At 53.4% G+C, this 24,627-nt stretch overlaps 20 non-coding genes across 20 annotated transcripts; all 20 read left to right on the top strand.

The window, feature by feature from the left end:
- The first annotated feature begins 3,195 nt into the window (after positions 1 to 3,195).
- Positions 3,196 to 3,267, top strand: TRNAE-UUC (transfer RNA glutamic acid (anticodon UUC)). Its single transcript has one exon. It is a non-coding gene; the product is annotated as a tRNA-Glu (tRNA).
- Positions 3,268 to 3,897: 630 nt separating this feature from the next.
- TRNAE-CUC (transfer RNA glutamic acid (anticodon CUC)) lies at positions 3,898 to 3,969 on the top strand. Its single transcript has one exon. It is a non-coding gene; the product is annotated as a tRNA-Glu (tRNA).
- Positions 3,970 to 5,415: 1,446 nt separating this feature from the next.
- On the top strand, positions 5,416 to 5,487 carry TRNAE-UUC (transfer RNA glutamic acid (anticodon UUC)). Its single transcript has one exon. It is a non-coding gene; the product is annotated as a tRNA-Glu (tRNA).
- Positions 5,488 to 6,117: 630 nt separating this feature from the next.
- Positions 6,118 to 6,189, top strand: TRNAE-CUC (transfer RNA glutamic acid (anticodon CUC)). Its single transcript has one exon. It is a non-coding gene; the product is annotated as a tRNA-Glu (tRNA).
- Positions 6,190 to 7,635: 1,446 nt separating this feature from the next.
- Positions 7,636 to 7,707, top strand: TRNAE-UUC (transfer RNA glutamic acid (anticodon UUC)). Its single transcript has one exon. It is a non-coding gene; the product is annotated as a tRNA-Glu (tRNA).
- Positions 7,708 to 8,337: 630 nt separating this feature from the next.
- Positions 8,338 to 8,409, top strand: TRNAE-CUC (transfer RNA glutamic acid (anticodon CUC)). The gene has a single exon. It is a non-coding gene; the product is annotated as a tRNA-Glu (tRNA).
- A 1,446-nt stretch (positions 8,410 to 9,855) lies between these two features.
- Positions 9,856 to 9,927, top strand: TRNAE-UUC (transfer RNA glutamic acid (anticodon UUC)). Its single transcript has one exon. It is a non-coding gene; the product is annotated as a tRNA-Glu (tRNA).
- Positions 9,928 to 10,557: 630 nt separating this feature from the next.
- Positions 10,558 to 10,629, top strand: TRNAE-CUC (transfer RNA glutamic acid (anticodon CUC)). Its single transcript has one exon. It is a non-coding gene; the product is annotated as a tRNA-Glu (tRNA).
- Positions 10,630 to 12,075: 1,446 nt separating this feature from the next.
- Positions 12,076 to 12,147, top strand: TRNAE-UUC (transfer RNA glutamic acid (anticodon UUC)). Its single transcript has one exon. It is a non-coding gene; the product is annotated as a tRNA-Glu (tRNA).
- Positions 12,148 to 12,777: 630 nt separating this feature from the next.
- On the top strand, positions 12,778 to 12,849 carry TRNAE-CUC (transfer RNA glutamic acid (anticodon CUC)). The gene has a single exon. It is a non-coding gene; the product is annotated as a tRNA-Glu (tRNA).
- A 1,446-nt stretch (positions 12,850 to 14,295) lies between these two features.
- TRNAE-UUC (transfer RNA glutamic acid (anticodon UUC)) lies at positions 14,296 to 14,367 on the top strand. The gene has a single exon. It is a non-coding gene; the product is annotated as a tRNA-Glu (tRNA).
- Positions 14,368 to 14,997: 630 nt separating this feature from the next.
- Positions 14,998 to 15,069, top strand: TRNAE-CUC (transfer RNA glutamic acid (anticodon CUC)). The gene has a single exon. It is a non-coding gene; the product is annotated as a tRNA-Glu (tRNA).
- Positions 15,070 to 16,515: 1,446 nt separating this feature from the next.
- Positions 16,516 to 16,587, top strand: TRNAE-UUC (transfer RNA glutamic acid (anticodon UUC)). The gene has a single exon. It is a non-coding gene; the product is annotated as a tRNA-Glu (tRNA).
- A 630-nt stretch (positions 16,588 to 17,217) lies between these two features.
- TRNAE-CUC (transfer RNA glutamic acid (anticodon CUC)) lies at positions 17,218 to 17,289 on the top strand. Its single transcript has one exon. It is a non-coding gene; the product is annotated as a tRNA-Glu (tRNA).
- Positions 17,290 to 18,735: 1,446 nt separating this feature from the next.
- Positions 18,736 to 18,807, top strand: TRNAE-UUC (transfer RNA glutamic acid (anticodon UUC)). The gene has a single exon. It is a non-coding gene; the product is annotated as a tRNA-Glu (tRNA).
- Positions 18,808 to 19,437: 630 nt separating this feature from the next.
- Positions 19,438 to 19,509, top strand: TRNAE-CUC (transfer RNA glutamic acid (anticodon CUC)). The gene has a single exon. It is a non-coding gene; the product is annotated as a tRNA-Glu (tRNA).
- Positions 19,510 to 20,955: 1,446 nt separating this feature from the next.
- On the top strand, positions 20,956 to 21,027 carry TRNAE-UUC (transfer RNA glutamic acid (anticodon UUC)). Its single transcript has one exon. It is a non-coding gene; the product is annotated as a tRNA-Glu (tRNA).
- A 630-nt stretch (positions 21,028 to 21,657) lies between these two features.
- TRNAE-CUC (transfer RNA glutamic acid (anticodon CUC)) lies at positions 21,658 to 21,729 on the top strand. The gene has a single exon. It is a non-coding gene; the product is annotated as a tRNA-Glu (tRNA).
- A 1,446-nt stretch (positions 21,730 to 23,175) lies between these two features.
- Positions 23,176 to 23,247, top strand: TRNAE-UUC (transfer RNA glutamic acid (anticodon UUC)). Its single transcript has one exon. It is a non-coding gene; the product is annotated as a tRNA-Glu (tRNA).
- Positions 23,248 to 23,877: 630 nt separating this feature from the next.
- Positions 23,878 to 23,949, top strand: TRNAE-CUC (transfer RNA glutamic acid (anticodon CUC)). Its single transcript has one exon. It is a non-coding gene; the product is annotated as a tRNA-Glu (tRNA).
- The last annotated feature ends 678 nt before the right edge of the window (positions 23,950 to 24,627 follow it).

Raw genomic sequence — 24,627 nt, 5'->3', positions numbered from 1 at the left:
CTAACGGGTGCTGCAGGGGTCTGCCTGGCCGGAGAAATGCCTGTCTGGCGCTCCCCTCAGGACACACGTGTCTTCCGTTCGAGCATGGAGGGTGAGGGACATGGGTCACCCTCATATACAGGGGTGTGGGCATGGGCAGGATGGGGTGTGGGGGACCCGTCAGGGCATTGCCCGTTTGGAAGCCCGTTCGGAAGGCAAGAGGAGGCGGAGGCGGGAATCTCTGCTCAATTTTTTCCCGAGGCCTGGGGACAAGCCTTTGCACATTTGATCCAGCCGGGCCTGCATCAGCAGATCCTGCTCCGATGGCAAGGGAGAGCCTGCAGGTGTAAATCAAAGAAAGGGGAGAAATCCGCAAGAGGCGGGTTAACAAATTCCAGTGGCAGGCCCATGTTCCCCAGGAAGCAAGTACTTCCTCCTGCTCCCTTCAGTGGGAAAAGACATAGGAGGTGTATTTCTCTAAGCAGGGGCTCTGCGTAGGTGGCACTGCATTGCTTTGGGAAGCATCCATGCTAAGTGCAGAGTAGCAGCAGACCCCACAGCTGAGACGTGAATTGGGACTGTTAAGGAAGGGCACTGGGAGGGTGAGGAGGGCAGAGGAAAATGCTTTACAAAAGCATTTGCAAGTTCCTACACACCCGCTGAAAACCCATAACAGGGATGGGGCTCGAACCCATGCGGACAACTGTCCATTGGATCTTAAGTCCAACGCCTTAACAACTCGGCCACCCTGGTGAGACCCTAGGCCCTGCCTTACTCAGCTCCCTTTTCATGCTGGCTGCTCCAGCGCAGGCTGTCCAGCAAGAGGTGATTGCAGAGTAAAAAGGCTTTTGCAGGAGGATAAAGGTAATTGCTTATGACAAACACACTGTGTGACACCTAACTTTTCCCCACTCGTACTTTATGGGCAATCTATACAGTGGAGTTAGCTTAGTCACAATAAGGAAGTGAGCAAGGCAGGCTCACAAGAGCATCTCCTCCCTGGTGGTCTAGTGGCTAGGATTCGGCGCTTTCACCCCCGCGGCCCGGGTTCGATTCCCGGTCAGGGAAGATCCCTCTAAGACGTAGACGTGCGTAATTTGTCCACGCAGCTCAGCTTTTTTTAATCGAAGGTCCTTAAAAAGGCACCCCGACCTATAGACGAAAGCAGAGGAAAGGGACTGGGTCCCCTGTGTCCCAGGTTGCTTTGCTCCCATTGCCCTCAGCCACCTTCATGCGCACGCAGTCCCCCACCCAGTCAGGTGCTCTATGTGGGCGTAAAGTGCAGTACCAGCTCATCAGAAAGGTAAATTGCTGGAAAACCCGGCTGCGATGTATACATCTACTTTGGAGCACTCTTCTCCCTTGCACTCTTAAATCGGTCATTCGCAATGTATTCTTCCAGCAAGCTGAATAACGAGGTAGGTGTGAGAAGGTGTACCAGCTGTCTTTGAGCTATCAGCGGCCACTAGGTGTCCCTCTTGTGATTTCCCGGGGATCCCGATTGTACAGGAATTCGTCGGTTCAGTAGCACGGGGGAGGGGATGGCCTGTGCTTGGAAGTGACAAACAGTCTGGTGGAATCATGAGTGTTTTTTCAAGTTCTGATTCATATTCGCTGTAGAATAAAATATGCTTTCAGCCCCCATGAGCTTTGTCACTAGGAGAGCAGTGTAGGAACTTTTGCTGTATGGCTGTGGGTTCCCTGGTGGTCTAGTGGTTAGGATTCGGCGCTCTCACCGCTGCGGCCCGGGTTCGATTCCCGGTCAGGGAACAGTCCTTCTTCTGCCCTTGAATGCTTTTCCTTCCCGCAGGTCAGGGCTTCTCAAAATGAATTTGCTTTTCTGACAAACAGTTTGTCTAGCATCCCGCAATCTGGCTCCTAATTTGATTTTCGCAAGGTTCCCTTTGAGTTGCTTTCCTCGGCGGGAGGAAAATCTCTTGTGCAAGGCTCTTGAGGAAGTGAGATTCTGTATTCCGAGGTGCGCTTCTTTTCGTAGGCTTCTGACCACATGGTGTGCGGCAGGAAGTCATCTTTGACAGGGCCGCAGGCTTTGTCTCCAAATGGCATCCCGGACCCACTGCAACCCACCTTTTTGCTGAAACGGAAGTCTGGTTCAGGGTAAGAAAAAGCTGAGCTGCACGTACCGAAAGCAGCAGAGCCCAGCGGTGGAGAGGGTGTGGCCAGGGCTGTCTGATTTGCATAGTGACCAGTGGCATCTTGGGAATGTACAGGCTTTGGAGCTTAACGGGTGCTGCAGGGGTCTGCCTGGCCGGAGAAATGCCTGTCTGGCGCTCCCCTCAGGACACACGTGTCTTCCGTTCGAGCATGGAGGGTGAGGGACATGGGTCACCCTCATATACAGGGGTGTGGGCATGGGCAGGATGGGGCGTGGGGGACCCGTCAGGGTATTGCCCGTTTGGAAGCCCGTTCGGAAGGCAAGAGGAGGCGGAGGCGGGAATCTCTGCTCAATTTTTTCCCGAGGCCTGGGGACAAGCCTTTGCACATTTGATCCAGCCGGGCCTGCATCAGCAGATCCTGCTCCGATGGCAAGGGAGAGCCTGCAGGTGTAAATCAAAGAAAGGGGAGAAATCCGCAAGAGGCGGGTTAACAAATTCCAGTGGCAGGCCCATGTTCCCCAGGAAGCAAGTACTTCCTCCTGCTCCCTTCAGTGGGAAAAGACATAGGAGGTGTATTTCTCTAAGCAGGGGCTCTGCGTAGGTGGCACTGCATTGCTTTGGGAAGCATCCATGCTAAGTGCAGAGTAGCAGCAGACCCCACAGCTGAGACGTGAATTGGGACTGTTAAGGAAGGGCACTGGGAGGGTGAGGAGGGCAGAGGAAAATGCTTTAAAAAAGCATCTGCAAGTTCCTACACACCCGCTGAAAACCCATACCAGGGATGGGGCTCGAACCCATGCGGACAACTGTCCATTGGATCTTAAGTCCAACGCCTTAACCACTCGGCCACCCTGGTGAGACCCTAGGCCCTGCCTTACTCAGCTCCCTTTTCATGCTGGCTGCTCCAGCGCAGGCTGTCCAGCAAGAGGTGATTGCAGAGTAAAAAGGCTTTTGCAGGAGGATAAAGGTAATTGCTTATGACAAACACACTGTGTGACACCTAACTTTTCCCCACTCGTACTTTATGGGCAATCTATACAGTGGAGTTAGCTTAGTCACAATAAGGAAGTGAGCAAGGCAGGCTCACAAGAGCATCTCCTCCCTGGTGGTCTAGTGGCTAGGATTCGGCGCTTTCACCGCCGCGGCCCGGGTTCGATTCCCGGTCAGGGAAGATCCCTCTAAGACGTAGACGTGCGTAATTTGTCCACGCAGCTCAGCTTTTTTTAATCGAAGGTCCTTAAAAAGGCACCCCGACCTATAGACGAAAGCAGAGGAAAGGGGCTGGGTCCCCTGTGTCCCAGGTTGCTTTGCTCCCATTGCCCTCAGCCACCTTCATGCGCACGCAGTCCCCCACCCAGTCAGGTGCTCTATGTGGGCGTAAAGTGCAGTACCAGCTCATCAGAAAGGTAAATTGCTGAAAAACCCGGCTGCGATGTATACATCTACTTTGGAGCACTCTTCTCCCTTGCACTCTTGAATCGGTCATTCGCAATGTATTCTTCCAGCAAGCTGAATAACGAGGTAGGTGTGAGAAGGTGTACCAGCTGTCTTTGAGCTATCAGCGGCCACTAGGTGTCCCTCTTGTGATTTCCCGGGGATCCCGATTGTACAGGAATTCGTCGGTTCAGTAGCACGGGGGAGGGGATGGCCTGTGCTTGGAAGTGACAAACAGTCTGGTGGAATCATGAGTGTTTTTTCAAGTTCTGATTCATATTCGCTGTAGAATAAAATATGCTTTCAGCCCCCATGAGCTTTGTCACTAGGAGAGCAGTGTAGGAACTTTTGCTGTATGGCTGTGGGTTCCCTGGTGGTCTAGTGGTTAGGATTCGGCGCTCTCACCGCCGCGGCCCGGGTTCGATTCCCGGTCAGGGAACAGTCCTTCTTCTGCCCTTGAATGCTTTTCCTTCCCGCAGGTCAGGGCTTCTCAAAATGAATTTGCTTTTCTGACAAACAGTTTGCCTAGCATCCCGCAATCTGGCTCCTAATTTGATTTTCGCAAGGTTCCCTTTGAGTTGCTTTCCTCGGCGGGAGGAAAATCTCTTGTGCAAGGCTCTTGAGGAAGTGAGATTCTGTATTCCGAGGTGCGCTTCTTTTCGTAGGCTTCTGACCACATGGTGTGCGGCAGGAAGTCATCTTTGACAGGGCCGCAGGCTTTGTCTCCAAATGGCATCCCGGACCCACTGCAACCCACCTTTTTGCTGAAACGGAAGTCTGGTTCAGGGTAAGAAAAAGCTGAGCTGCACGTACCGAAAGCAGCAGAGCCCAGCGGCGGAGAGGGTGTGGCCAGGGCTGTCTGATTTGCATAGTGGCCAGTGGCATCTTGGGAATGTACAGGCTTTGGAGCCTAACGGGTGCTGCAGGGGTCTGCCTGGCCGGAGAAATGCCTGTCTGGCGCTCCCCTCAGGACACACGTGTCTTCCGTTCGAGCATGGAGGGTGAGGGACATGGGTCACCCTCATATACAGGGGTGTGGGCATGGGCAGGATGGGGTGTGGGGGACCCGTCAGGGCATTGCCCGTTTGGAAGCCCGTTCGGAAGGCAAGAGGAGGCGGAGGCGGGAATCTCTGCTCAATTTTTTCCCGAGGCCTGGGGACAAGCCTTTGCACATTTGATCCAGCCGGGCCTGCATCAGCAGATCCTGCTCCGATGGCAAGGGAGAGCCTGCAGGTGTAAATCAAAGAAAGGGGAGAAATCCGCAAGAGGCGGGTTAACAAATTCCAGTGGCAGGCCCATGTTCCCCAGGAAGCAAGTACTTCCTCCTGCTCCCTTCAGTGGGAAAAGACATAGGAGGTGTATTTCTCTAAGCAGGGGCTCTGCGTAGGTGGCACTGCATTGCTTTGGGAAGCATCCATGCTAAGTGCAGAGTAGCAGCAGACCCCACAGCTGAGACGTGAATTGGGACTGTTAAGGAAGGGCACTGGGAGGGTGAGGAGGGCAGAGGAAAATGCTTTAAAAAAGCATCTGCAAGTTCCTACACACCCGCTGAAAACCCATACCAGGGATGGGGCTCGAACCCATGCGGACAACTGTCCATTGGATCTTAAGTCCAACGCCTTAACCACTCGGCCACCCTGGTGAGACCCTAGGCCCTGCCTTACTCAGCTCCCTTTTCATGCTGGCTGCTCCAGCGCAGGCTGTCCAGCAAGAGGTGATTGCAGAGTAAAAAGGCTTTTGCAGGAGGATAAAGGTAATTGCTTATGACAAACACACTGTGTGACACCTAACTTTTCCCCACTCGTACTTTATGGGCAATCTATACAGTGGAGTTAGCTTAGTCACAATAAGGAAGTGAGCAAGGCAGGCTCACAAGAGCATCTCCTCCCTGGTGGTCTAGTGGCTAGGATTCGGCGCTTTCACCGCCGCGGCCCGGGTTCGATTCCCGGTCAGGGAAGATCCCTCTAAGACGTAGACGTGCGTAATTTGTCCACGCAGCTCAGCTTTTTTTAATCGAAGGTCCTTAAAAAGGCACCCCGACCTATAGACGAAAGCAGAGGAAAGGGGCTGGGTCCCCTGTGTCCCAGGTTGCTTTGCTCCCATTGCCCTCAGCCACCTTCATGCGCACGCAGTCCCCCACCCAGTCAGGTGCTCTATGTGGGCGTAAAGTGCAGTACCAGCTCATCAGAAAGGTAAATTGCTGGAAAACCCGGCTGCGATGTATACATCTACTTTGGAGCACTCTTCTCCCTTGCACTCTTGAATCGGTCATTCGCAATGTATTCTTCCAGCAAGCTGAATAACGAGGTAGGTGTGAGAAGGTGTACCAGCTGTCTTTGAGCTATCAGCGGCCACTAGGTGTCCCTCTTGTGATTTCCCGGGGATCCCGATTGTACAGGAATTCGTCGGTTCAGTAGCACGGGGGAGGGGATGGCCTGTGCTTGGAAGTGACAAACAGTCTGGTGGAATCATGAGTGTTTTTTCAAGTTCTGATTCATATTCGCTGTAGAATAAAATATGCTTTCAGCCCCCATGAGCTTTGTCACTAGGAGAGCAGTGTAGGAACGTTTGCTGTATGGCTGTGGGTTCCCTGGTGGTCTAGTGGTTAGGATTCGGCGCTCTCACCGCCGCGGCCCGGGTTCGATTCCCGGTCAGGGAACAGTCCTTCTTCTGCCCTTGAATGCTTTTCCTTCCCGCAGGTCAGGGCTTCTCAAAATGAATTTGCTTTTCTGACAAACAGTTTGCCTAGCATCCCGCAATCTGGCTCCTAATTTGATTTTCGCAAGGTTCCCTTTGAGTTGCTTTCCTCGGCGGGAGGAAAATCTCTTGTGCAAGGCTCTTGAGGAAGTGAGATTCTGTATTCCGAGGTGCGCTTCTTTTCGTAGGCTTCTGACCACATGGTGTGCGGCAGGAAGTCATCTTTGACAGGGCCGCAGGCTTTGTCTCCAAATGGCATCCCGGACCCACTGCAACCCACCTTTTTGCTGAAACGGAAGTCTGGTTCAGGGTAAGAAAAAGCTGAGCTGCACGTACCGAAAGCAGCAGAGCCCAGCGGCGGAGAGGGTGTGGCCAGGGCTGTCTGATTTGCATAGTGACCAGTGGCATCTTGGGAATGTACAGGCTTTGGAGCCTAACGGGTGCTGCAGGGGTCTGCCTGGCCGGAGAAATGCCTGTCTGGCGCTCCCCTCAGGACACACGTGTCTTCCGTTCGAGCATGGAGGGTGAGGGACATGGGTCACCCTCATATACAGGGGTGTGGGCATGGGCAGGATGGGGCGTGGGGGACCCGTCAGGGCATTGCCCGTTTGGAAGCCCGTTCGGAAGGCAAGAGGAGGCGGAGGCGGGAATCTCTGCTCAATTTTTTCCCGAGGCCTGGGGACAAGCCTTTGCACATTTGATCCTGCCGGGCCTGCATCAGCAGATCCTGCTCCGATGGCAAGGGAGAGCCTGCAGGTGTAAATCAAAGAAAGGGGAGAAATCCGCAAGAGGCGGGTTAACAAATTCCAGTGGCAGGCCCATGTTCCCCAGGAAGCAAGTACTTCCTCCTGCTCCCTTCAGTGGGAAAAGACATAGGAGGTGTATTTCTCTAAGCAGGGGCTCTGCGTAGGTGGCACTGCATTGCTTTGGGAAGCATCCATGCTAAGTGCAGAGTAGCAGCAGACCCCACAGCTGAGACGTGAATTGGGACTGTTAAGGAAGGGCACTGGGAGGGTGAGGAGGGCAGAGGAAAATGCTTTACAAAAGCATCTGCAAGTTCCTACACACCCGCTGAAAACCCATACCAGGGATGGGGCTCGAACCCATGCGGACAACTGTCCATTGGATCTTAAGTCCAACGCCTTAACCACTCGGCCACCCTGGTGAGACCCTAGGCCCTGCCTTACTCAGCTTCCTTTTCATGCTGGCTGCTCCAGCGCAGGCTGTCCAGCAAGAGGTGATTGCAGAGTAAAAAGGCTTTTGCAGGAGGATAAAGGTAATTGCTTATGACAAACACACTGTGTGACACCTAACTTTTCCCCACTCGTACTTTATGGGCAATCTATACAGTGGAGTTAGCTTAGTCACAATAAGGAAGTGAGCAAGGCAGGCTCACAAGAGAATCTCCTCCCTGGTGGTCTAGTGGCTAGGATTCGGCGCTTTCACCGCCGCGGCCCGGGTTCGATTCCCGGTCAGGGAAGATCCCTCTAAGACGTAGACGTGCGTAATTTGTCCACGCAGCTCAGCTTTTTTTAATCGAAGGTCCTTAAAAAGGCACCCCGACCTATAGACGAAAGCAGAGGAAAGGGGCTGGGTCCCCTGTGTCCCAGGTTGCTTTGCTCCCATTGCCCTCAGCCACCTTCATGCGCACGCAGTCCCCCACCCAGTCAGGTGCTCTATGTGGGCGTAAAGTGCAGTACCAGCTCATCAGAAAGGTAAATTGCTGGAAAACCCGGCTGCGATGTATACATCTACTTTGGAGCACTCTTCTCCCTTGCACTCTTGAATCGGTCATTCGCAATGTATTCTTCCAGCAAGCTGAATAACGAGGTAGGTGTGAGAAGGTGTACCAGCTGTCTTTGAGCTATCAGCGGCCACTAGGTGTCCCTCTTGTGATTTCCCGGGGATCCCGATTGTACAGGAATTCGTCGGTTCAGTAGCACGGGGGAGGGGATGGCCTGTGCTTGGAAGTGACAAACAGTCTGGTGGAATCATGAGTGTTTTTTCAAGTTCTGATTCATATTCGCTGTAGAATAAAATATGCTTTCAGCCCCCATGAGCTTTGTCACTAGGAGAGCAGTGTAGGAACGTTTGCTGTATGGCTGTGGGTTCCCTGGTGGTCTAGTGGTTAGGATTCGGCGCTCTCACCGCCGCGGCCCGGGTTCGATTCCCGGTCAGGGAACAGTCCTTCTTCTGCCCTTGAATGCTTTTCCTTCCCGCAGGTCAGGGCTTCTCAAAATGAATTTGCTTTTCTGACAAACAGTTTGCCTAGCATCCCGCAATCTGGCTCCTAATTTGATTTTCGCAAGGTTCCCTTTGAGTTGCTTTCCTCGGCGGGAGGAAAATCTCTTGTGCAAGGCTCTTGAGGAAGTGAGATTCTGTATTCCGAGGTGCGCTTCTTTTCGTAGGCTTCTGACCACATGGTGTGCGGCAGGAAGTCATCTTTGACAGGGCCGCAGGCTTTGTCTCCAAATGGCATCCCGGACCCACTGCAACCCACCTTTTTGCTGAAACGGAAGTCTGGTTCAGGGTAAGAAAAAGCTGAGCTGCACGTACCGAAAGCAGCAGAGCCCAGCGGCGGAGAGGGTGTGGCCAGGGCTGTCTGATTTCCATAGTGACCAGTGGCATCTTGGGAATGTACAGGCTTTGGAGCCTAACGGGTGCTGCAGGGGTCTGCCTGGCCGGAGAAATGCCTGTCTGGCGCTCCCCTCAGGACACACGTGTCTTCCGTTCGAGCATGGAGGGTGAGGGACATGGGTCACCCTCATATACAGGGGTGTGGGCATGGGCAGGATGGGGCGTGGGGGACCCGTCAGGGCATTGCCCGTTTGGAAGCCCGTTCGGAAGGCAAGAGGAGGCGGAGGCGGGAATCTCTGCTCAATTTTTTCCCGAGGCCTGGGGACAAGCCTTTGCACATTTGATCCTGCCGGGCCTGCATCAGCAGATCCTGCTCCGATGGCAAGGGAGAGCCTGCAGGTGTAAATCAAAGAAAGGGGAGAAATCCGCAAGAGGCGGGTTAACAAATTCCAGTGGCAGGCCCATGTTCCCCAGGAAGCAAGTACTTCCTCCTGCTCCCTTCAGTGGGAAAAGACATAGGAGGTGTATTTCTCTAAGCAGGGGCTCTGCGTAGGTGGCACTGCATTGCTTTGGGAAGCATCCATGCTAAGTGCAGAGTAGCAGCAGACCCCACAGCTGAGACGTGAATTGGGACTGTTAAGGAAGGGCACTGGGAGGGTGAGGAGGGCAGAGGAAAATGCTTTACAAAAGCATCTGCAAGTTCCTACACACCCGCTGAAAACCCATACCAGGGATGGGGCTCGAACCCATGCGGACAACTGTCCATTGGATCTTAAGTCCAACGCCTTAACCACTCGGCCACCCTGGTGAGACCCTAGGCCCTGCCTTACTCAGCTTCCTTTTCATGCTGGCTGCTCCAGCGCAGGCTGTCCAGCAAGAGGTGATTGCAGAGTAAAAAGGCTTTTGCAGGAGGATAAAGGTAATTGCTTATGACAAACACACTGTGTGACACCTAACTTTTCCCCACTCGTACTTTATGGGCAATCTATACAGTGGAGTTAGCTTAGTCACAATAAGGAAGTGAGCAAGGCAGGCTCACAAGAGCATCTCCTCCCTGGTGGTCTAGTGGCTAGGATTCGGCGCTTTCACCGCCGCGGCCCGGGTTCGATTCCCGGTCAGGGAAGATCCCTCTAAGACGTAGACGTGCGTAATTTGTCCATGCAGCTCAGCTTTTTTTAATCGAAGGTCCTTAAAAAGGCACCCCGACCTATAGACGAAAGCAGAGGAAAGGGGCTGGGTCCCCTGTGTCCCAGGTTGCTTTGCTCCCATTGCCCTCAGCCACCTTCATGCGCACGCAGTCCCCCACCCAGTCAGGTGCTCTATGTGGGCGTAAAGTGCAGTACCAGCTCATCAGAAAGGTAAATTGCTGGAAAACCCGGCTGCGATGTATACATCTACTTTGGAGCACTCTTCTCCCTTGCACTCTTGAATCGGTCATTCGCAATGTATTCTTCCAGCAAGCTGAATAACGAGGTAGGTGTGAGAAGGTGTACCAGCTGTCTTTGAGCTATCAGCGGCCACTAGGTGTCCCTCTTGTGATTTCCCGGGGATCCCGATTGTACAGGAATTCGTCGGTTCAGTAGCACGGGGGAGGGGATGGCCTGTGCTTGGAAGTGACAAACAGTCTGGTGGAATCATGAGTGTTTTTTCAAGTTCTGATTCATATTCGCTGTAGAATAAAATATGCTTTCAGCCCCCATGAGCTTTGTCACTAGGAGAGCAGTGTAGGAACTTTTGCTTTATGGCTGTGGGTTCCCTGGTGGTCTAGTGGTTAGGATTCGGCGCTCTCACCGCCGCGGCCCGGGTTCGATTCCCGGTCAGGGAACAGTCCTTCTTCTGCCCTTGAATGCTTTTCCTTCCCGCAGGTCAGGGCTTCTCAAAATGAATTTGCTTTTCTGACAAACAGTTTGCCTAGCATCCCGCAATCTGGCTCCTAATCTGATTTTCGCAAGGTTCCCTTTGAGTTGCTTTCCTCGGCGGGAGGAAAATCTCTTGTGCAAGGCTCTTGAGGAAGTGAGATTCTGTATTCCGAGGTGCGCTTCTTTTCGTAGGATTCTGACCACATGGTGTGCGGCAGGAAGTCATCTTTGACAGGGCCGCAGGCTTTGTCTCCAAATGGCATCCCGGACCCACTGCAACCCAGCTTTTTGCTGAAACGGAAGTCTGGTTCAGGGTAAGAAAAAGCTGAGCTGCACGTACCGAAAGCAGCAGAGCCCAGCGGCGGAGAGGGTGTGGCCAGGGCTGTCTGATTTGCATAGTGGCCAGTGGCATCTTGGGAATGTACAGGCTTTGGAGCCTAACGGGTGCTGCAGGGGTCTGCCTGGCCGGAGAAATGCCTGTCTGGCGCTCCCCTCAGGACACACGTGTCTTCCGTTCGAGCATGGAGGGTGAGGGACATGGGTCACCCTCATATACAGGGGTGTGGGCATGGGCAGGATGGGGTGTGGGGGACCCGTCAGGGCATTGCCCGTTTGGAAGCCCGTTCGGAAGGCAAGAGGAGGCGGAGGCGGGAATCTCTGCTCAATTTTTTCCCGAGGCCTGGGGACAAGCCTTTGCACATTTGATCCAGCCGGGCCTGCATCAGCAGATCCTGCTCCGATGGCAAGGGAGAGCCTGCAGGTGTAAATCAAAGAAAGGGGAGAAATCCGCAAGAGGCGGGTTAACAAATTCCAGTGGCAGGCCCATGTTCCCCAGGAAGCAAGTACTTCCTCCTGCTCCCTTCAGTGGGAAAAGACATAGGAGGTGTATTTCTCTAAGCAGGGGCTCTGCGTAGGTGGCACTGCATTGCTTTGGGAAGCATCCATGCTAAGTGCAGAGTAGCAGCAGACCCTACAGCTGAGACGTGAATTGGGACTGTTAAGGAAGGGCACTGGGAGGGTGAGGAGGGCAGAGGAAAATGCTTTAAAAAAGCATCTGCAAGTTCCTACACACCCGCTGAAAACCCATACCAGGGATGGGGCTCGAACCCATGCGGACAACTGTCCATTGGATCTTAAGTCCAACGCCTTAACCACTCGGCCACCCTGGTGAGACCCTAGGCCCTGCTTTACTCAGCTCCCTTTTCATGCTGGCTGCTCCAGCGCAGGCTGTCCAGCAAGAGGTGATTGCAGAGTAAAAAGGCTTTTGCAGGAGGATAAAGGTAATTGCTTATGACAAACACACTGTGTGACACCTAACTTTTCCCCACTCGTACTTTATGGGCAATCTATACAGTGGAGTTAGCTTAGTCACAATAAGGAAGTGAGCAAGGCAGGCTCACAAGAGCATCTCCTCCCTGGTGGTCTAGTGGCTAGGATTCGGCGCTTTCACCGCCGCGGCCCGGGTTCGATTCCCGGTCAGGGAAGATCCCTCTAAGACGTAGACGTGCGTAATTTGTCCACGCAGCTCAGCTTTTTTTAATCGAAGGTCCTTAAAAAGGCACCCCGACCTATAGACGAAAGCAGAGGAAAGGGGCTGGGTCCCCTGTGTCCCAGGTTGCTTTGCTCCCATTGCCCTCAGCCACCTTCATGCGCACGCAGTCCCCCACCCAGTCAGGTGCTCTATGTGGGCGTAAAGTGCAGTACCAGCTCATCAGAAAGGTAAATTGCTGGAAAACCCGGCTGCGATGTATACATCTACTTTGGAGCACTCTTCTCCCTTGCACTCTTGAATCGGTCATTCGCAATGTATTCTTCCAGCAAGCTGAATAACGAGGTAGGTGTGAGAAGGTGTACCAGCTGTCTTTGAGCTATCAGCGGCCACTAGGTGTCCCTCTTGTGATTTCCCGGGGATCCCGATTGTACAGGAATTCGTCGGTTCAGTAGCACGGGGGAGGGGATGGCCTGTGCTTAGAAGTGACAAACAGTCTGGTGGAATCATGAGTGTTTTTTCAAGTTCTGATTCATATTCGCTGTAGAATAAAATATGCTTTCAGCCCCCATGAGCTTTGTCACTAGGAGAGCAGTGTAGGAACTTTTGCTGTATGGCTGTGGGTTCCCTGGTGGTCTAGTGGTTAGGATTCGGCGCTCTCACCGCCGCGGCCCGGGTTCGATTCCCGGTCAGGGAACAGTCCTTCTTCTGCCCTTGAATGCTTTTCCTTCCCGCAGGTCAGGGCTTCTCAAAATGAATTTGCTTTTCTGACAAACAGTTTGCCTAGCATCCCGCAATCTGGCTCCTAATTTGATTTTCGCAAGGTTCCCTTTGAGTTGCTTTCCTCGGCGGGAGGAAAATCTCTTGTGCAAGGCTCTTGAGGAAGTGAGATTCTGTATTCCGAGGTGCGCTTCTTTTCGTAGGCTTCTGACCACATGGTGTGCGGCAGGAAGTCATCTTTGACAGGGCCGCAGGCTTTGTCTCCAAATGGCATCCCGGACCCACTGCAACCCACCTTTTTGCTGAAACGGAAGTCTGGTTCAGGGTAAGAAAAAGCTGAGCTGCACGTACCGAAAGCAGCAGAGCCCAGCGGCGGAGAGGGTGTGGCCAGGGCTGTCTGATTTGCATAGTGACCAGTGGCATCTTGGGAATGTACAGGCTTTGGAGCCTAACGGGTGCTGCAGGGGTCTGCCTGGCCGGAGAAATGCCTGTCTGGCGCTCCCCTCAGGACACACGTGTCTTCCGTTCGAGCATGGAGGGTGAGGGACATGGGTCACCCTCATATACAGGGGTGTGGGCATGGGCAGGATGGGGTGTGGGGGACCCGTCAGGGCATTGCCCGTTTGGAAGCCCGTTCGGAAGGCAAGAGGAGGCGGAGGCGGGAATCTCTGCTCAATTTTTTCCCGAGGCCTGGGGACAAGCCTTTGCACATTTGATCCTGCCGGGCCTGCATCAGCAGATCCTGCTCCGATGGCAAGGGAGAGCCTGCAGGTGTAAATCAAAGAAAGGGGAGAAATCCGCAAGAGGCGGGTTAACAAATTCCAGTGGCAGGCCCATGTTCCCCAGGAAGCAAGTACTTCCTCCTGCTCCCTTCAGTGGGAAAAGACATAGGAGGTGTATTTCTCTAAGCAGGGGCTCTGCGTAGGTGGCACTGCATTGCTTTGGGAAGCATCCATGCTAAGTGCAGAGTAGCAGCAGACCCCACAGCTGAGACGTGAATTGGGACTGTTAAGGAAGGGCACTGGGAGGGTGAGGAGGGCAGAGGAAAATGCTTTACAAAAGCATCTGCAAGTTCCTACACACCCGCTGAAAACCCATACCAGGGATGGGGCTCGAACCCATGCGGACAACTGTCCATTGGATCTTAAGTCCAACGCCTTAACCACTCGGCCACCCTGGTGAGACCCTAGGCCCTGCCTTACTCAGCTTCCTTTTCATGCTGGCTGCTCCAGCGCAGGCTGTCCAGCAAGAGGTGATTGCAGAGTAAAAAGGCTTTTGCAGGAGGATAAAGGTAATTGCTTATGACAAACACACTGTGTGACACCTAACTTTTCCCCACTCGTACTTTATGGGCAATCTATACAGTGGAGTTAGCTTAGTCACAATAAGGAAGTGAGCAAGGCAGGCTCACAAGAGCATCTCCTCCCTGGTGGTCTAGTGGCTAGGATTCGGCGCTTTCACCGCCGCGGCCCGGGTTCGATTCCCGGTCAGGGAAGATCCCTCTAAGACGTAGACGTGCGTAATTTGTCCATGCAGCTCAGCTTTTTTTAATCGAAGGTCCTTAAAAAGGCACCCCGACCTATAGACGAAAGCAGAGGAAAGGGGCTGGGTCCCCTGTGTCCCAGGTTGCTTTGCTCCCATTGCCCTCAGCCACCTTCATGCGCACGCAGTCCCCCACCCAGTCAGGTGCTCTATGTGGGCGTAAAGTGCAGTACCAGCTCATCAGAAAGGTAAATTGCTGGAAAACCCGGCTGCGATGTATACATCTACTTTGGAGCACTCTTCTCCCTTGCACTCTTGAATCGGTCATTCGCAATGTATTCTTCCAGCAAGCTGAATAACGAGGTAGGTGTGAGAAGGTGTACCAGCTGTCTTTGAGCTATCAGCGGCCACTAGGTGTCCCTCTTGTGATTTCCCGGGGATCCCGATTGTACAGGAATTCGTCGGTTCAGTAGCACGGGGGAGGGGATGGCCTGTGCTTGGAAGTGACAAACAGTCTGGTGGAATCATGAGTGTTTTTTCAAGTTCTGATTCATATTCGCTGTAGAATAAAATATGCTTTCAGCCCCCATGAGCTTTGTCACTAGGAGAGCAGTGTAGGAACTTTTGCTTTATGGCTGTGGGTTCCCTGGTGGTCTAGTGGTTAGGATTCGGTGCTCTCACCGCCGCGGCCCGGGTTCGATTCCCGGTCAGGGAACAGTCCTTCTTCTGCCCTTGAATGCTTTTCCTTCCCGCAGGTCAGGGCTTCTCAAAATGAATTTGCTTTTCTGACAAACAGTTTGCCTAGCATCCCGCAATCTGGCTCCTAATCTGATTTTCGCAAGGTTCCCTTTGAGTTGCTTTCCTCGGCGGGAGGAAAATCTCTTGTGCAAGGCTCTTGAGGAAGTGAGATTCTGTATTCCGAGGTGCGCTTCTTTTCGTAGGATTCTGACCACATGGTGTGCGGCAGGAAGTCATCTTTGACAGGGCCGCAGGCTTTGTCTCCAAATGGCATCCCGGACCCACTGCAACCCAGCTTTTTGCTGAAACGGAAGTCTGGTTCAGGGTAAGAAAAAGCTGAGCTGCACGTACCGAAAGCAGCAGAGCCCAGCGGCGGAGAGGGTGTGGCCAGGGCTGTCTGATTTGCATAGTGGCCAGTGGCATCTTGGGAATGTACAGGCTTTGGAGCCTAACGGGTGCTGCAGGGGTCTGCCTGGCCGGAGAAATGCCTGTCTGGCGCTCCCCTCAGGACACACGTGTCTTCCGTTCGAGCATGGAGGGTGAGGGACATGGGTCACCCTCATATACAGGGGTGTGGGCATGGGCAGGATGGGGTGTGGGGGACCCGTCAGGGCATTGCCCGTTTGGAAGCCCGTTCGGAAGGCAAGAGGAGGCGGAGGCGGGAATCTCTGCTCAATTTTTTCCCGAGGCCTGGGGACAAGCCTTTGCACATTTGATCCAGCCGGGCCTGCATCAGCAGATCCTGCTCCGATGGCAAGGGAGAGCCTGCAGGTGTAAATCAAAGAAAGGGGAGAAATCCGCAAGAGGCGGGTTAACAAATTCCAGTGGCAGGCCCATGTTCCCCAGGAAGCAAGTACTTCCTCCTGCTCCCTTCAGTGGGAAAAGACATAGGAGGTGTATTTCTCTAAGCAGGGGCTCTGCGTAGGTGGCACTGCATTGCTTTGGGAAGCATCCATGCTAAGTGCAGAGTAGCAGCAGACCCTACAGCTGAGACGTGAATTGGGACTGTTAAGGAAGGGCACTGGGAGGGTGAGGAGGGCAGAGGAAAATGCTTTAAAAAAGCATCTGCAAGTTCCTACACACCCGCTGAAAACCCATACCAGGGATGGGGCTCGAACCCATGCGGACAACTGTCCATTGGATCTTAAGTCCAACGCCTTAACCACTCGGCCACCCTGGTGAGACCCTAGGCCCTGCTTTACTCAGCTCCCTTTTCATGCTGGCTGCTCCAGCGCAGGCTGTCCAGCAAGAGGTGATTGCAGAGTAAAAAGGCTTTTGCAGGAGGATAAAGGTAATTGCTTATGACAAACACACTGTGTGACACCTAACTTTTCCCCACTCGTACTTTATGGGCAATCTATACAGTGGAGTTAGCTTAGTCACAATAAGGAAGTGAGCAAGGCAGGCTCACAAGAGCATCTCCTCCCTGGTGGTCTAGTGGCTAGGATTCGGCGCTTTCACCGCCGCGGCCCGGGTTCGATTCCCGGTCAGGGAAGATCCCTCTAAGACGTAGACATGCGTAATTTGTCCACGCAGCTCAGCTTTTTTTAATCGAAGGTCCTTAAAAAGGCACCCCGACCTATAGACGAAAGCAGAGGAAAGGGGCTGGGTCCCCTGTGTCCCAGGTTGCTTTGCTCCCATTGCCCTCAGCCACCTTCATGCGCACGCAGTCCCCCACCCAGTCAGGTGCTCTATGTGGGCGTAAAGTGCAGTACCAGCTCATCAGAAAGGTAAATTGCTGGAAAACCCGGCTGCGATGTATACATCTACTTTGGAGCACTCTTCTCCCTTGCACTCTTGAATCGGTCATTCGCAATGTATTCTTCCAGCAAGCTGAATAACGAGGTAGGTGTGAGAAGGTGTACCAGCTGTCTTTGAGCTATCAGCGGCCACTAGGTGTCCCTCTTGTGATTTCCCGGGGATCCCGATTGTACAGGAATTCGTCGGTTCAGTAGCACGGGGGAGGGGATGGCCTGTGCTTAGAAGTGACAAACAGTCTGGTGGAATCATGAGTGTTTTTTCAAGTTCTGATTCATATTCGCTGTAGAATAAAATATGCTTTCAGCCCCCATGAGCTTTGTCACTAGGAGAGCAGTGTAGGAACTTTTGCTGTATGGCTGTGGGTTCCCTGGTGGTCTAGTGGTTAGGATTCGGCGCTCTCACCGCCGCGGCCCGGGTTCGATTCCCGGTCAGGGAACAGTCCTTCTTCTGCCCTTGAATGCTTTTCCTTCCCGCAGGTCAGGGCTTCTCAAAATGAATTTGCTTTTCTGACAAACAGTTTGCCTAGCATCCCGCAATCTGGCTCCTAATTTGATTTTCGCAAGGTTCCCTTTGAGTTGCTTTCCTCGGCGGGAGGAAAATCTCTTGTGCAAGGCTCTTGAGGAAGTGAGATTCTGTATTCCGAGGTGCGCTTCTTTTCGTAGGCTTCTGACCACATGGTGTGCGGCAGGAAGTCATCTTTGACAGGGCCGCAGGCTTTGTCTCCAAATGGCATCCCGGACCCACTGCAACCCACCTTTTTGCTGAAACGGAAGTCTGGTTCAGGGTAAGAAAAAGCTGAGCTGCACGTACCGAAAGCAGCAGAGCCCAGCGGCGGAGAGGGTGTGGCCAGGGCTGTCTGATTTGCATAGTGACCAGTGGCATCTTGGGAATGTACAGGCTTTGGAGCCTAACGGGTGCTGCAGGGGTCTGCCTGGCCGGAGAAATGCCTGTCTGGCGCTCCCCTCAGGACACACGTGTCTTCCGTTCGAGCATGGAGGGTGAGGGACATGGGTCACCCTCATATACAGGGGTGTGGGCATGGGCAGGATGGGGTGTGGGGGACCCGTCAGGGCATTGCCCGTTTGGAAGCCCGTTCGGAAGGCAAGAGGAGGCGGAGGCGGGAATCTCTGCTCAATTTTTTCCCGAGGCCTGGGGACAAGCCTTTGCACATTTGATCCAGCCGGGCCTGCATCAGCAGATCCTGCTCCGATGGCAAGGGAGAGCCTGCAGGTGTAAATCAAAGAAAGGGGAGAAATCCGCAAGAGGCGGGTTAACAAATTCCAGTGGCAGGCCCATGTTCCCCAGGAAGCAAGTACTTCCTCCTGCTCCCTTCAGTGGGAAAAGACATAGGAGGTGTATTTCTCTAAGCAGGGGCTCTGCGTAGGTGGCACTGCATTGCTTTGGGAAGCATCCATGCTAAGTGCAGAGTAGCAGCAGACCCTACAGCTGAGACGTGAATTGGGACTGTTAAGGAAGGGCACTGGGAGGGTGAGGAGGGCAGAGGAAAATGCTTTAAAAAAGCATCTGCAAGTTCCTACACACCCGCTGAAAACCCATACCAGGGATGGGGCTCGAACCCATGCGGACAACTGTCCATTGGATCTTAAGTCCAACGCCTTAACCACTCGGCCACCCTGGTGAGACCCTAGGCCCTGCTTTACTCAGCTCCCTTTTCATGCTGGCTGCTCCAGCGCAGGCTGTCCAGCAAGAGGTGATTGCAGAGTAAAAAGGCTTTTGCAGGAGGATAAAGGTAATTGCTTATGACAAACACACTGTGTGACACCTAACTTTTCCCCACTCGTACTTTATGGGCAATCTATACAGTGGAGTTAGCTTAGTCACAATAAGGAAGTGAGCAAGGCAGGCTCACAAGAGCATCTCCTCCCTGGTGGTCTAGTGGCTAGGATTCGGCGCTTTCACCGCCGCGGCCCGGGTTCGATTCCCGGTCAGGGAAGATCCCTCTAAGACGTAGACATGCGTAATTTGTCCACGCAGCTCAGCTTTTTTTAATCGAAGGTCCTTAAAAAGGCACCCCGACCTATAGACGAAAGCAGAGGAAAGGGGCTGGGTCCCCTGTGTCCCAGGTTGCTTTGCTCCCATTGCCCTCAGCCACCTTCATGCGCACGCAGTCCCCCACCCAGTCAGGTGCTCTATGTGGGCGTAAAGTGCAGTACCAGCTCATCAGAAAGGTAAATTGCTGGAAAACCCGGCTGCGATGTATACATCTACTTTGGAGCACTCTTCTCCCTTGCACTCTTGAATCGGTCATTCGCAATGTATTCTTCCAGCAAGCTGAATAACGAGGTAGGTGTGAGAAGGTGTACCAGCTGTCTTTGAGCTATCAGCGGCCACTAGGTGTCCCTCTTGTGATTTCCCGGGGATCCCGATTGTACAGGAATTCGTCGGTTCAGTAGCACGGGGGAGGGGATGGCCTGTGCTTAGAAGTGACAAACAGTCTGGTGGAATCATGAGTGTTTTTTCAAGTTCTGATTCATATTCGCTGTAGAATAAAATATGCTTTCAGCCCCCATGAGCTTTGTCACTAGGAGAGCAGTGTAGGAACTTTTGCTGTATGGCTGTGGGTTCCCTGGTGGTCTAGTGGTTAGGATTCGGCGCTCTCACCGCCGCGGCCCGGGTTCGATTCCCGGTCAGGGAACAGTCCTTCTTCTGCCCTTGAATGCTTTTCCTTCCCGCAGGTCAGGGCTTCTCAAAATGAATTTGCTTTTCTGACAAACAGTTTGCCTAGCATCCCGCAATCTGGCTCCTAATTTGATTTTCGCAAGGTTCCCTTTGAGTTGCTTTCCTCGGCGGGAGGAAAATCTCTTGTGCAAGGCTCTTGAGGAAGTGAGATTCTGTATTCCGAGGTGCGCTTCTTTTCGTAGGCTTCTGACCACATGGTGTGCGGCAGGAAGTCATCTTTGACAGGGCCGCAGGCTTTGTCTCCAAATGGCATCCCGGACCCACTGCAACCCACCTTTTTGCTGAAACGGAAGTCTGGTTCAGGGTAAGAAAAAGCTGAGCTGCACGTACCGAAAGCAGCAGAGCCCAGCGGCGGAGAGGGTGTGGCCAGGGCTGTCTGATTTGCATAGTGACCAGTGGCATCTTGGGAATGTACAGGCTTTGGAGCCTAACGGGTGCTGCAGGGGTCTGCCTGGCCGGAGAAATGCCTGTCTGGCGCTCCCCTCAGGACACACGTGTCTTCCGTTCGAGCATGGAGGGTGAGGGACATGGGTCACCCTCATATACAGGGGTGTGGGCATGGGCAGGATGGGGTGTGGGGGACCCGTCAGGGCATTGCCCGTTTGGAAGCCCGTTCGGAAGGCAAGAGGAGGCGGAGGCGGGAATCTCTGCTCAATTTTTTCCCGAGGCCTGGGGACAAGCCTTTGCACATTTGATCCAGCCGGGCCTGCATCAGCAGATCCTGCTCCGATGGCAAGGGAGAGCCTGCAGGTGTAAATCAAAGAAAGGGGAGAAATCCGCAAGAGGCGGGTTAACAAATTCCAGTGGCAGGCCCATGTTCCCCAGGAAGCAAGTACTTCCTCCTGCTCCCTTCAGTGGGAAAAGACATAGGAGGTGTATTTCTCTAAGCAGGGGCTCTGCGTAGGTGGCACTGCATTGCTTTGGGAAGCATCCATGCTAAGTGCAGAGTAGCAGCAGACCCCACAGCTGAGACGTGAATTGGGACTGTTAAGGAAGGGCACTGGGAGGGTGAGGAGGGCAGAGGAAAATGCTTTACAAAAGCATTTGCAAGTTCCTACACACCCGCTGAAAACCCATACCAGGGATGGGGCTCGAACCCATGCGGACAACTGTCCATTGGATCTTAAGTCCAACGCCTTAACAACTCGGCCACCCTGGTGAGACCCTAGGCCCTGCCTTACTCAGCTCCCTTTTCATGCTGGCTGCTCCAGCGCAGGCTGTCCAGCAAGAGGTGATTGCAGAGTAAAAAGGCTTTTGCAGGAGGATAAAGGTAATTGCTTATGACAAACACACTGTGTGACACCTAACTTTTCCCCACTCGTACTTTATGGGCAATCTATACAGTGGAGTTAGCTTAGTCACAATAAGGAAGTGAGCAAGGCAGGCTCACAAGAGCATCTCCTCCCTGGTGGTCTAGTGGCTAGGATTCGGCGCTTTCACCGCCGCGGCCCGGGTTCGATTCCCGGTCAGGGAAGATCCCTCTAAGACGTAGACGTGCGTAATTTGTCCACGCAGCTCAGCTTTTTTTAATCGAAGGTCCTTAAAAAGGCACCCCGACCTATAGACGAAAGCAGAGGAAAGGGGCTGGGTCCCCTGTGTCCCAGGTTGCTTTGCTCCCATTGCCCTCAGCCACCTTCATGCGCACGCAGTCCCCCACCCAGTCAGGTGCTCTATGTGGGCGTAAAGTGCAGTACCAGCTCATCAGAAAGGTAAATTGCTGGAAAACCCGGCTGCGATGTATACATCTACTTTGGAGCACTCTTCTCCCTTGCACTCTTGAATCGGTCATTCGCAATGTATTCTTCCAGCAAGCTGAATAACGAGGTAGGTGTGAGAAGGTGTACCAGCTGTCTTTGAGCTATCAGCGGCCACTAGGTGTCCCTCTTGTGATTTCCCGGGGATCCCGATTGTACAGGAATTCGTCGGTTCAGTAGCACGGGGGAGGGGATGGCCTGTGCTTGGAAGTGACAAACAGTCTGGTGGAATCATGAGTGTTTTTTCAAGTTCTGATTCATATTCGCTGTAGAATAAAATATGCTTTCAGCCCCCATGAGCTTTGTCACTAGGAGAGCAGTGTAGGAACGTTTGCTGTATGGCTGTGGGTTCCCTGGTGGTCTAGTGGTTAGGATTCGGCGCTCTCACCGCCGCGGCCCGGGTTCGATTCCCGGTCAGGGAACAGTCCTTCTTCTGCCCTTGAATGCTTTTCCTTCCCGCAGGTCAGGGCTTCTCAAAATGAATTTGCTTTTCTGACAAACAGTTTGCCTAGCATCCCGCAATCTGGCTCCTAATTTGATTTTCGCAAGGTTCCCTTTGAGTTGCTTTCCTCGGCGGGAGGAAAATCTCTTGTGCAAGGCTCTTGAGGAAGTGAGATTCTGTATTCCGAGGTGCGCTTCTTTTCGTAGGCTTCTGACCACATGGTGTGCGGCAGGAAGTCATCTTTGACAGGGCCGCAGGCTTTGTCTCCAAATGGCATCCCGGACCCACTGCAACCCACCTTTTTGCTGAAACGGAAGTCTGGTTCAGGGTAAGAAAAAGCTGAGCTGCACGTACCGAAAGCAGCAGAGCCCAGCGGCGGAGAGGGTGTGGCCAGGGCTGTCTGATTTGCATAGTGACCAGTGGCATCTTGGGAATGTACAGGCTTTGGAGCCTAACGGGTGCTGCAGGGGTCTGCCTGGCCGGAGAAATACCTGTCTGGCGCTCCCCTCAGGACACACGTGTCTTCCGTTCGAGCATGGAGGGTGAGGGACATGGGTCACCCTCATATACAGGGGTGTGGGCATGGGCAGGATGGGGCGTGGGGGACCCGTCAGGGCATTGCCCGTTTGGAAGCCCGTTCGGAAGGCAAGAGGAGGCGGAGGCGGGAATCTCTGCTCAATTTTTTCCCGAGGCCTGGGGACAAGCCTTTGCACATTTGATCCTGCCGGGCCTGCATCAGCAGATCCTGCTCCGATGGCAAGGGAGAGCCTGCAGGTGTAAATCAAAGAAAGGGGAGAAATCCGCAAGAGGCGGGTTAACAAATTCCAGTGGCAGGCCCATGTTCCCCAGGAAGCAAGTACTTCCTCCTGCTCCCTTCAGTGGGAAAAGACATAGGAGGTGTATTTCTCTAAGCAGGGGCTCTGCGTAGGTGGCACTGCATTGCTTTGGGAAGCATCCATGCTAAGTGCAGAGTAGCAGCAGACCCCACAGCTGAGACGTGAATTGGGACTGTTAAGGAAGGGCACTGGGAGGGTGAGGAGGGCAGAGGAAAATGCTTTAAAAAAGCATCTGCAAGTTCCTACACACCCGCTGAAAACCCATACCAGGGATGGGGCTCGAACCCATGCGGACAACTGTCCATTGGATCTTAAGTCCAACGCCTTAACCACTCGGCCACCCTGGTGAGACCCTAGGCCCTGCCTTACTCAGCTTCCTTTTCATGCTGGCTGCTCCAGCGCAGGCTGTCCAGCAAGAGGTGATTGCAGAGTAAAAAGGCTTTTGCAGGAGGATAAAGGTAATTGCTTATGACAAACACACTGTGTGACACCTAACTTTTCCCCACTCGTACTTTATGGGCAATCTATACAGTGGAGTTAGCTTAGTCACAATAAGGAAGTGAGCAAGGCAGGATCACAAGAGCATCTCCTCCCTGGTGGTCTAGTGGCTAGGATTCGGCGCTTTCACCGCCGCGGCCCGGGTTCGATTCCCGGTCAGGGAAGATCCCTCTAAGACGTAGACGTGCGTAATTTGTCCATGCAGCTCAGCTTTTTTTAATCGAAGGTCCTTAAAAAGGCACCCCGACCTATAGACGAAAGCAGAGGAAAGGGGCTGGGTCCCCTGTGTCCCAGGTTGCTTTGCTCCCATTGCCCTCAGCCACCTTCATGCGCACGCAGTCCCCCACCCAGTCAGGTGCTCTATGTGGGCGTAAAGTGCAGTACCAGCTCATCAGAAAGGTAAATTGCTGGAAAACCCGGCTGCGATGTATACATCTACTTTGGAGCACTCTTCTCCCTTGCACTCTTGAATCGGTCATTCGCAATGTATTCTTCCAGCAAGCTGAATAACGAGGTAGGTGTGAGAAGGTGTACCAGCTGTCTTTGAGCTATCAGCGGCCACTAGGTGTCCCTCTTGTGATTTCCCGGGGATCCCGATTGTACAGGAATTCGTCGGTTCAGTAGCACGGGGGAGGGGATGGCCTGTGCTTGGAAGTGACAAACAGTCTGGTGGAATCATGAGTGTTTTTTCAAGTTCTGATTCATATTCGCTGTAGAATAAAATATGCTTTCAGCCCCCATGAGCTTTGTCACTAGGAGAGCAGTGTAGGAACGTTTGCTGTATGGCTGTGGGTTCCCTGGTGGTCTAGTGGTTAGGATTCGGCGCTCTCACCGCCGCGGCCCGGGTTCGATTCCCGGTCAGGGAACAGTCCTTCTTCTGCCCTTGAATGCTTTTCCTTCCCGCAGGTCAGGGCTTCTCAAAATGAATTTGCTTTTCTGACAAACAGTTTGCCTAGCATCCCGCAATCTGGCTCCTAATTTGATTTTCGCAAGGTTCCCTTTGAGTTGCTTTCCTCGGCGGGAGGAAAATCTCTTGTGCAAGGCTCTTGAGGAAGTGAGATTCTGTATTCCGAGGTGCGCTTCTTTTCGTAGGCTTCTGACCACATGGTGTGCGGCAGGAAGTCATCTTTGACAGGGCCGCAGGCTTTGTCTCCAAATGGCATCCCGGACCCACTGCAACCCACCTTTTTGCTGAAACGGAAGTCTGGTTCAGGGTAAGAAAAAGCTGAGCTGCACGTACCGAAAGCAGCAGAGCCCAGCGGCGGAGAGGGTGTGGCCAGGGCTGTCTGATTTGCATAGTGACCAGTGGCATCTTGGGAATGTACAGGCTTTGGAGCCTAACGGGTGCTGCAGGGGTCTGCCTGGCCGGAGAAATACCTGTCTGGCGCTCCCCTCAGGACACACGTGTCTTCCGTTCGAGCATGGAGGGTGAGGGACATGGGTCACCCTCATATACAGGGGTGTGGGCATGGGCAGGATGGGGCGTGGGGGACCCGTCAGGGCATTGCCCGTTTGGAAGCCCGTTCGGAAGGCAAGAGGAGGCG

Source organism: Triturus cristatus, chromosome 5_2 (genome assembly GCF_964204655.1).
Source record: "Triturus cristatus chromosome 5_2, aTriCri1.1, whole genome shotgun sequence".
Taxonomy (NCBI): Eukaryota; Metazoa; Chordata; class Amphibia; order Caudata; family Salamandridae; genus Triturus; species Triturus cristatus.
The sequence above is the reverse complement of the archived record's forward strand: the minus strand, read 5'-3'. Positions and strand labels throughout refer to the sequence as shown.